The sequence below is a fragment of the Cololabis saira genome, chromosome 18, assembly GCF_033807715.1.
Source record: "Cololabis saira isolate AMF1-May2022 chromosome 18, fColSai1.1, whole genome shotgun sequence".
In the NCBI taxonomy this organism is placed as follows: Eukaryota; Metazoa; Chordata; class Actinopteri; order Beloniformes; family Belonidae; genus Cololabis; species Cololabis saira.
Genome location: NC_084604.1, coordinates 24,656,514 through 24,666,026, shown reverse-complemented (window position 1 = coordinate 24,666,026; position 9,513 = coordinate 24,656,514).

Here is a 9,513-nt window from a genome sequence, read left to right as displayed (position 1 = left end):
TATATATATATATATATATATATATATATATATATATATATATATATATATATATATATATATATATATATAATCGTTAACACAAAAAAGATATGCATTTGCAGAAGTACGTTTAACTTAAATTGCCTAAATGAAGAAGTTTTAAATAAGGAAAAGAGAAAGATAATTTTAATTAAATTCATGCTGTTTGTATAACGCCAAGCAAAATCCATCTAAGGGTTCTTTGGTTAAAAAGTTCAGTTAAACACATTCTGAGTCAGTCAATCTAATTCTATTTTAAATTTAGCTAAATTCATTATTCTTGATTTATAGTTAAATTAATTATAATTCAATCAAGTTATAATATTAATGATTTGATGCTTAATGTGGTAAATCAAATAAAATAAAATATAAAATATAATTCTTATCTGACAGAAATAATAGAATACAGCTGTAAGATGCAACAAAATGATGAATAGCTGGCGTAGTTGAGTCATATATTATGTTCAGTTGATATCAGTTTTAGATTATAGTTGAAACAAGGTCATATGTCTCTTCTCTACTTGCGTGTTTGGAGATCCCAGGAGACGAGTCACAGAGAGGACATCAGGGCGGGGAAACTGAGAAATGATTTAGGTCTTTTACAATTGGGGCCACAGAAAGATTTAAAAGTCAGAATTACCTATTTTCCTTTCATAAAGGAAACAAGTATTTTCTTCTGTGATAAAGGCGATAATAAAAGCACTGAAGTTGCACACCTTAGCATTTTAGATCATTTATTGTGGTTGCCACTAACTTCCAGGTCAGTTGATTTAATTAAGAACCCTTCTAAGAATAAAAGAGCACTGCACTGAATCCAAACTTGTATAATATATATTATATATTAAAACTTGTATAAAAAATTAGATACATATTAGTATGGTAACACAAACAGACTGAGTTTGTATACCGGTAGTTTAGTTATAGTTTTTTGTTTTTTATATGTTTAATCACGAATGCAAACTGTGGATGACTGAGACTCCGGTAGGGAATATGTAGGCTATAAAATTTAATCAGATGGGATAAAAGTCATGAGATACTGCTTGATTTCCTCTACAACTGTAGTCTCCTGTGCCAGAATCATTCGTGCCACTTTTGTGATGAAAATAACCTTTAATCGCTCCTAATTGTTAAAACATCTTGACGGTGACCCCGCAGACGTCAGTGCAGAGTAGCTTGGTCATCCGTTGATGAGGTGACGTATTTCTTCCCCACATAATTGGTTGCCAATGGACTGAGAACATCTCTGCCAACTATAATAATCCACGGCACCTGCAGTGGCTCCGCTAATCCACTCCTGGCACAAAAGCAGATGCACACAATGATACACAGAAACACACCACGTGAACAGCTTAGGCAGCAAATCCGAGCCTTTATAACCTACCTGTGGAGACTGGATTTCCTCAAGGGGATATCGTTGTAGTACAGGTGTGGGTTGGTGTAGCTGAGTTAGTGAGTGGTGTGTTTGTTTGTTTCTGTGGACACGGGGCGAGTTGCTGCTGCTGCCACATTCAGTTCAGTGGGGAAAACAAAGGCCTAAGAGGCACAGGGAAGCTCAGGGACAAAGCTGCATAACAGAAACTCCTGTGGGCAAGTTTCAGAGAGGTTCTGTGTTCTCTGAGAAGCAGGAAGAACCAAAATGATTTTCCGTATTCCTCGACTGACCCCTGGATATATTAGATACCTTCAGGTATGTGGGATGCTTTAAAGTGATTTTTTTATTTGAATATATCACTGACTTGTCTTAGACATCACAGGGCATGTGCAGTGGTAGAGCAGAGGAGGAACATCTAAATAAGCCTTTAGTGAGACTGTTGGGCTTAATCTCAAATATGATCTCATCTGTGTCTGTTTGAACACATCCAACAACTGTTTGAGTTACTCAAATTTGACAGGAGGAACATATATAATAATTCTGTCGATTTGAGTTACTTTGTTGTGCAGAAAGCTAAAAAATATTAGGGATTCATCATCATCACTGGACACAAACTACTTCCTAACTATGTGAGTCACAGCAGTATGTAGGACAGAAGACTGCAGCAGCCTGTTTTTAAATGGATTTCAATTGAAGCAGTCTTAGCTCCCTAGCTTTAGGTAAATACTTTTTTAATTGGATCTCCAAACAATGGCTGACATCCAAGCCACCCCAACCACCCTGGAAATTATTTGAGACATCTGCCGCTGGATTAAGGAATATAAAGCATGATTTAAATAATAAAACCTGAACTTCCTTATATGTTTCTCTGAGTTCATGTTCATCTTCTTTTATCTGAGAAAAAAATTGAGAACGCATTTTTCTCTTCACAGCAAGTAACATAACAGCAATGAGCGTAGAAAATAACCAAATTCATATCTGACTTTAGGGCATGTCTTGGACTGGCTCAAAATTCTGAGATGACGTCAAAGCCACAGCACTGAAACACAAGCAATAGCAATATGGTTTGGTTTAAGGTAAATCCAAACCTGACAAAAATGGAGCTTCTAGTACAACTCTTCCCTTATGGTAAGACCATCGCTGGGATGAGACGGGCATCTGACCAAGGTCACGTCTTTATGGAGTCAACCAGACTGAGGAGAAAAACCCCTGACCCGCTGCTCGGGTCACTATCCTCCCTGGCGATGACGACCCCCGGTGAAGGTTGTCACGGGCACGTTGATGGTGGTGACCCCTGCTCTCTCTTTCAGACTCAAGCAGCCATGACTGTGCTGCAAGGCAAGGAGGGTCCTGCCACATCACGTATGGCCATCCTGCTGGGTCTTATGGGTGTCGGCATGTCCGGCTACAGCTGCCGCCAACTCACCCAGCACTACAAACCGTCCAGCCACCTCTTCAGATAAGATGGACTGAGGACACACACAGTTTCAACTATATTTTTTGGTCATTTTGGGAAATGTGGTATATTGATAGTTGTGTCCCTGCTTTGGAAGTAGATGCAGCTAAGAAACACCCTAAAAAAACTGTAAATATGTGTTTATAATTTTCATATGAATTTTAGCATGATAGTGAGGTGTAGAGTTGCTCGTGGTGGGATTTTATAATGATTTGGCAGCTTTTTCTCCATTTTCAGTCTTTGTGCTAACTTAAGCTAAATTAAGCTGCAGGTTTAAGGTTTATTTTTTCCAAAATAAAACTAAACCAAAAAGAAACTAATTCATGATGGTATCATGAAAAAAACCCAATAATACTGGTGGAAATAATGGCACCATATTCTGTTATTTCTTTCCCCGCCCTTTATTTTCCTGTACATCACTATCAGTAATCCCCCCCATGTGGTTCAGATTCCACAACATCTAAGTTCTTGATATTTTATGATTTATTTTGTGTGGAAAAGATTGTCGCCTGGTCTTTTGGTTAATAAAAAAAAGAGACTAATTTCGGTAATTTCGCTGAATATTACTGACATACAGTTAAAACAGAAAGGCAGTTTATAATGTTTAGTGGGAACTTGGCTGATGTTGCACTTGGACCACAGCCCCTGCCCCTCCCCTTCCCGTGCCTTACCATGGGAACATTCAGTCAGAATCGGCCCGGGAAAGCTGATTGACCGGCGAAATCACTTACAGATTTAAAGTCATTTCCTTAAATACGTCAGTAGTCTTTAAACACAGCTGAGCCAACGTGAAGAAATCTCCTCCAAAATCCTTGGTGTTTTAATCATCCTTGCTTCCTCTGTGGCACTTTGATCATTTCCATGATGTAACAGGTGTAATTTCCTACTCTACCAGAGAACAGCCGCTGGTGTGACGTCTTGGCTTGTTCAGCACTCTTGTACCACTGATCAATGTATTCGCTTTTTCCGAAACGCACAAAGTACCCTGTTCACAGAAACTTAGCAAAATGTGTAAATATTGAGGTGTGAACACTGCGTCTTTTGCACTTTTTTCTGTATATAACTTGTCACTGGATGCTAAATGAGATTAGTAGGTGCAGGACATGAGGTGCTACCAGCTTGTGTTGTGAGCTGGACTGGGTGACATCCAGCTGGATTTGCACGCAGCACTGCTGTGTTGTTGTCAGGCACAGGGACCAGGTCAGCCATCCTGGACACCACCTGGACCAACTTGTGAATCCACCCGGATCTCTCCCAGCTGCGCACAAATGTCAGACATTTGTAAACTGAGTATAGATGAATGACCTCAAAGGTCTCTTGGCATACTTCTGTGGCTCTGTATTTGTTTTGCACAAAGCTTTTTCTTTGAGAAAAAATAACTTAGACAGCATATGAATGTATGATGACTAGCAGTTAAACTGTAAATGTAACAACTGTGTTTTAACCTTCTTGCTGAAGCAATCAAACGTTATGATAGCAGTTTGACTATTTGAGAAAGAGAAGCATGTAGTTTAAACAGGTCGCAAGACAAGTGCAGTGATACAGTGATCTCTCAAGATCCTCTTAACTTATAAGTCCTTTTTAAGACCAGCTTACACTTCAAAGACATGAAGGACAGGGACAAGCATTGACGAACAAATGTAGGATATTCTTAAAGTCAGGATGATGTTAAATATTTCTGCACCTTTATGTGTTTAAGTCATATGATGTTGATGTTTACTGATAGACCTTTGTGGAATAAAGATTCTATGACATTGTGAGATCGTAATAAGAGATGTGCATATTTATGCCAATCATGTGAATGTTAACACAATTATAGGAAGCTGTGACCTTTCAAAAGATGTGTGTTAGCTTTCATGTTATAGAAATTAATCTATATTTGATGTGATTATTCTTTAGGTCTAACCTAAAGCACGCTGAATGCACAAAGAAAGCACATTTATGCATGCATTACATTTTTTTTTTCTTAAATGATGTAATAGTGCTGCACGTGTAAATAAATCAGTCAAACCTCAGATAACGTATTATCAGTGTCTCCTACAATTTCTGGAAAGAAAAGTAACGCGTAACAGTAAGGTAACATTTCAAAGAGAAGTAAATTACTTAATTGTACACTAGATGTCAGTATAGATATTCAGTCATGCAACAAGTGTGTGAGCTCCTCCTCTCCATTTGCAGCGATACAGAAAAAAGAGAGAAAAAAAACAGGTGACCCTTTTATTCCAGATTAAGCAAAACAAATATTTGATTAGAAATAACAATAATAATAAAAAAAATGCCTGGATAATATCCCTCTTATATTCTGGTATGAGGTCTGTGATTTTCCGAAATGCAAATGGTTTTTGAGCAGCAGTCTTCTTGCTGATTCATCATGGCTCAGCTCAGACAGGTTGATCTCCTTGTCAGCCAGTCACCTCCAGTGTAACGAGTTAACTGTTTGCACCTACATAGTGGAGGCTCGTGCACAAAATCTGACCCAGTTAAAGTTGTAAGCCGCTTTGGAAAAAGTCCCAAATGTTGCTGCCAGTCAGGTGTCGCAGTTATGCTGTCTACAGATTAGAGCAGAGCTTTACAGAGGAAAAGTGTGGAAATATACTGAGTCTTTGTAACACCCAGAGTGCTTAAATCTGAATTTAACCTGCGGTTTGACATTTATAGACACATATTTATACTGTATGTGAGTGGTTTTTAAGAGACCTTTTGCGGAAACATATATACTTGTTGATCCAGGATATTTTCATTATTTATTTTATTTTAAACTAGATTTCCGGCCTCAGGTAATAGAGGGGTAGCAGAAAGACACGGTTTCTTATTCTGACTAACTCTCCAATCACAAACAGAGGTCCTTTGTGTGTATGTTTCAGAGCTTCCTCCTCAAGAGGGTCTTGTTACAATACTTTACAGGCGACAACAAAGAGCTGAATGTCTTTTCTACCAGAAAGGTGGATGAGATGGACTGAAGGGCTTGCCCGTGAAACATTTCATAACCCTGTTTGTGCATGAGTCTATGCACTTGACTGTGTTCATGCACCTATTTGCAGTGTTGGGCTTGTTTTCTAAAAAAAAAAAAGTTAATTTTTTTGACCCTTTGGGAAATTAATGTTATCACTTTACCTATTACTCCACTGCCAAAATAATTCATCATACTACTCATATTACTTTCAGTTACGTCACGTAGAAATAGTTATTGCGTTCCTTTCTTCTCAAAATTCAGACCAGCATGTGCAACTGTGAAAATGCAGATAAAGACCAATTTGGGTTAGGATTCATAAAACCTATGAGAATCAGGTAATTTGTAATAATAATAATTTTAATGAGAACAGCACTTTACAGTTCCAGTTATTATTTTCTGCCCTAATAACTCAATCTCAAATAGGGCGTAAAATCCCATTTCAGAGATAGAATGATCCTGAGTCTATGTTTTAGTAAGAAATGTGTTTAATTTCGTTAGGCACAAAAACAATATGAATCAAAGTTTTTAACAGAACTGAATATGTGTTTTATAAATACTGTAAATGGCAGTTAACCTAGACATCAAAATAAATTGCAATTCTAAGCTATTTAATGACTTTAAAAAAAGTAATTACACTTAAGTGATAGCGTGGATGGGGGCCATGCAGTCAAAGTAGTGGAATTTTAACTTACAGTTTGTAAGTTAGTCAATTTTACCTTTTGAAAGTATATAAATTGAATAAATCTCTTTGACCTCTCAGATGCATTTGCACTTCAGAGCAGATTTCATGCGGCGTCTATATAATGGCACATGTGAAGACTTCCTGACAAAATCAAAGTAATGGATATATTTGCAACTGCTTGAACCTGAACAAGTCCCACTCTGTCACCCGGGATAAAGGTGGATTGCTTTTGTGCTCAGAAATCGCAATTCCAGAGTTTCTGGTTGGAAGTTTCAACTAAAACAAGCCTGACGTTAAACATCAACTCAGAAAGTAGATGAAATGTTATATATTCTGGTTTAAATAATCCAACACGGCTGCTTCTGAGAGTAGAAAACATCAATGAAGTTGACACCAGTTAAATTCACTGTCCATAACAATTCCATCTTACTTTATTCACATTAAGTGAGTCATACAGATAGCACTGTTCACGTTCTTATCAGTGGATGTGATATACTGTTTATTTGTGCTAAATACCATGTACAACTTTGCTATGAATTACTGTAGCTAATAATGGCTATCGATGGCAAGGGCTAATCTGAATATATTTTGTTAATTTCATTGTAACAATAATATTATAGGTTCTTTGAGTAATAAGTTACAAAACTTGTAATATTATTACAGTAATGCACTACACAAGTGCTACTAATGCCACATGTCGAACACTGTTCATGCGTCCCAATTATAATGGGTAGCGATGCTCATATTGTTATCACATTAACACATGTAACACAACCAGCTACTGCCCAATACTACTTATGTGTTACCCAAAATGTAATCTTTCCTTTATTCTGAGATCCAGACGTGCATGAAGTCAGAGAAAAGAATCAGCTCAGCCCGACGTACGAAAGAGTAAAACACTGCACCTGTGTTACGCTTTGCAAATTTCCCTAAGTAAGTCATGTCTGAAGAATATGCCATGATAAAACTAAACATGTAATATCCAAAGTGAAAGGTTGGTCAAAACTTAAAACATGATGGAAAATATGCAAAATAATAGCAAATAAATGGTTAAATAAAAAAACAAACAAAAACAGAATAAAAGCGCTACATTCAAGCTTTTCTTCCCTTTTCATGTTGTGCAAAGTCTTTACACAGGAAGAAAATCACACTGGATGTAATACAGAGAGCTTTAAGGAATATGCTTCAGTCAAAGAAAAGCAGGTATCTCATGTGTCACTTTCTTACTCTGAAAAATCTCAGGCTCCAGCTTCCAAGTACTTAATAACCATCTTAGTGAATGTGAGATGCCCCAGAGCAAGAAACCGAATCTCCATTAGCTCCAAGAAGGCTCTTCAGTTTCCCAAGTTGATCTTTGAGCTCTGACTGATTTTATTTTTTGGATACAACTCTAAACATTCCTAGTTTGAGGTTGTGTAATTGTTAATACTCTCTTGTTGAATTATTTTTATTCATTTTTTTTATACTGCATATTTTAAAGTTGGTTCAGCCTCTTGTTAAAAAGCAGGTTGTCCACTAACATTACCACTTTGACCCACAGCTCCTCTGTTTGTCAAAGGCTGTTTTTGAAACTGCATACTACACAGTGCACTTACAATGTAAGGTACTTCTCACATACTGCTGATTGTTCAATAGTTTGCATACTGTACTTGGCCTAAATCATCACCTGAAGTTTGAAAACTTGTTGGACAGGACACTGAAACAAAAAAATTAATTCTTTCACAAAATACTTTGTGTGGCCCATCTGCTGACACTGATGTGTGTGAATGGATCAATGAAAGGCAATTTGGAATACAATCTGCAGAATATTGATAAGGGTTCAATGGTACTGTCAATCCACACCATTTACTAGCCTGTATATATTTATAATTGTCATCAATCCTCTCTTTTTTCTTTTTGTTCTTTTTCTTTTTTCCTTTTTTTTTTTTTACCTTTTGGGACATCATTTGTGAACCAAAGTTTAATTTGCAGTTTAATCAGTTTCCCATTTTACATATGTATAAACACGTAAACACATGTCCTGGTATAATAAAGTTGAATTCCTTTATCAGTGCAGTGGACTCGTGTGTGTGCATGTGAATGAGTGTGTCCTCATTCTTCTTTCCTTAAAAAGGTTCCTCATCCAGTGGAAGAGCTTAGCCTTGTTTTGAATGTGCCCTTCACCTTGAGCTCATTAAAACACTCCTGTGAGGAGAAGTTAAATCTACTGTATTGTAAATACAAATAAATGCCTGTTAATAGGTGGATTACTAAAGAGAAGCAACCCTTTTTTTACCAGTGATACCTGACTTCATTAATAATGTAATTTTGTTGTATCTTGGCCTTATTTGGCCTTATTTATAGACCGATATGGGATTTAGCAATGTGTCGATGACCTGGCAATTTAACACCAAACACTAAGGAGGAAGTGTTTATGCTAAAACACATCTAATCTATTTTAGGTCCACTGTTAACGATTGATGAGGTGTGACAAAGAGTCTTCTTGTTGTGAACGGAACTTCTTTCTGTGGTAAACCGGGCAATGACATGACTTTGGTGAGTTTTTTCTGAAATGTCCAATGCTGTTTAGGAGAAATGTAGCCTATTAAAGACTTACAGAACAATTACCTCAATGGCTAACAGAGTAATGACAGCCTGTTTTTTCCAAGTTCATTTTGCTTAGGCTGTGCCGTTGCTCCTTCCCTCCCACCCTTTCAGTCTTTGACCTTTTGTCATTTCCCCAGCAAAGACGTTGTCTGTCTTCTTCTGTCCAGCTTCACATTGGAGAGCAGTGTTTAATGAGCCTGTCACCAATGAGCCTTCACTGAGAATCATACTCCGCCACTGAAATTAGGAGTAAAGAGGAAAAACATTTGATGGAAATCAGTCAGAGCGGCTTTACATTTTACAAAGTAAATGAAATAAAAAATTCAAAAATACAATTGAAAGAAAATGTACAGCTGAAGACTTCAAAGGGGAGTGTGTTGTAATAATAAAGTCAGGATGTACAACTCTTTAAATAATGTGTTGTACTGTTACAGGATTTAAGA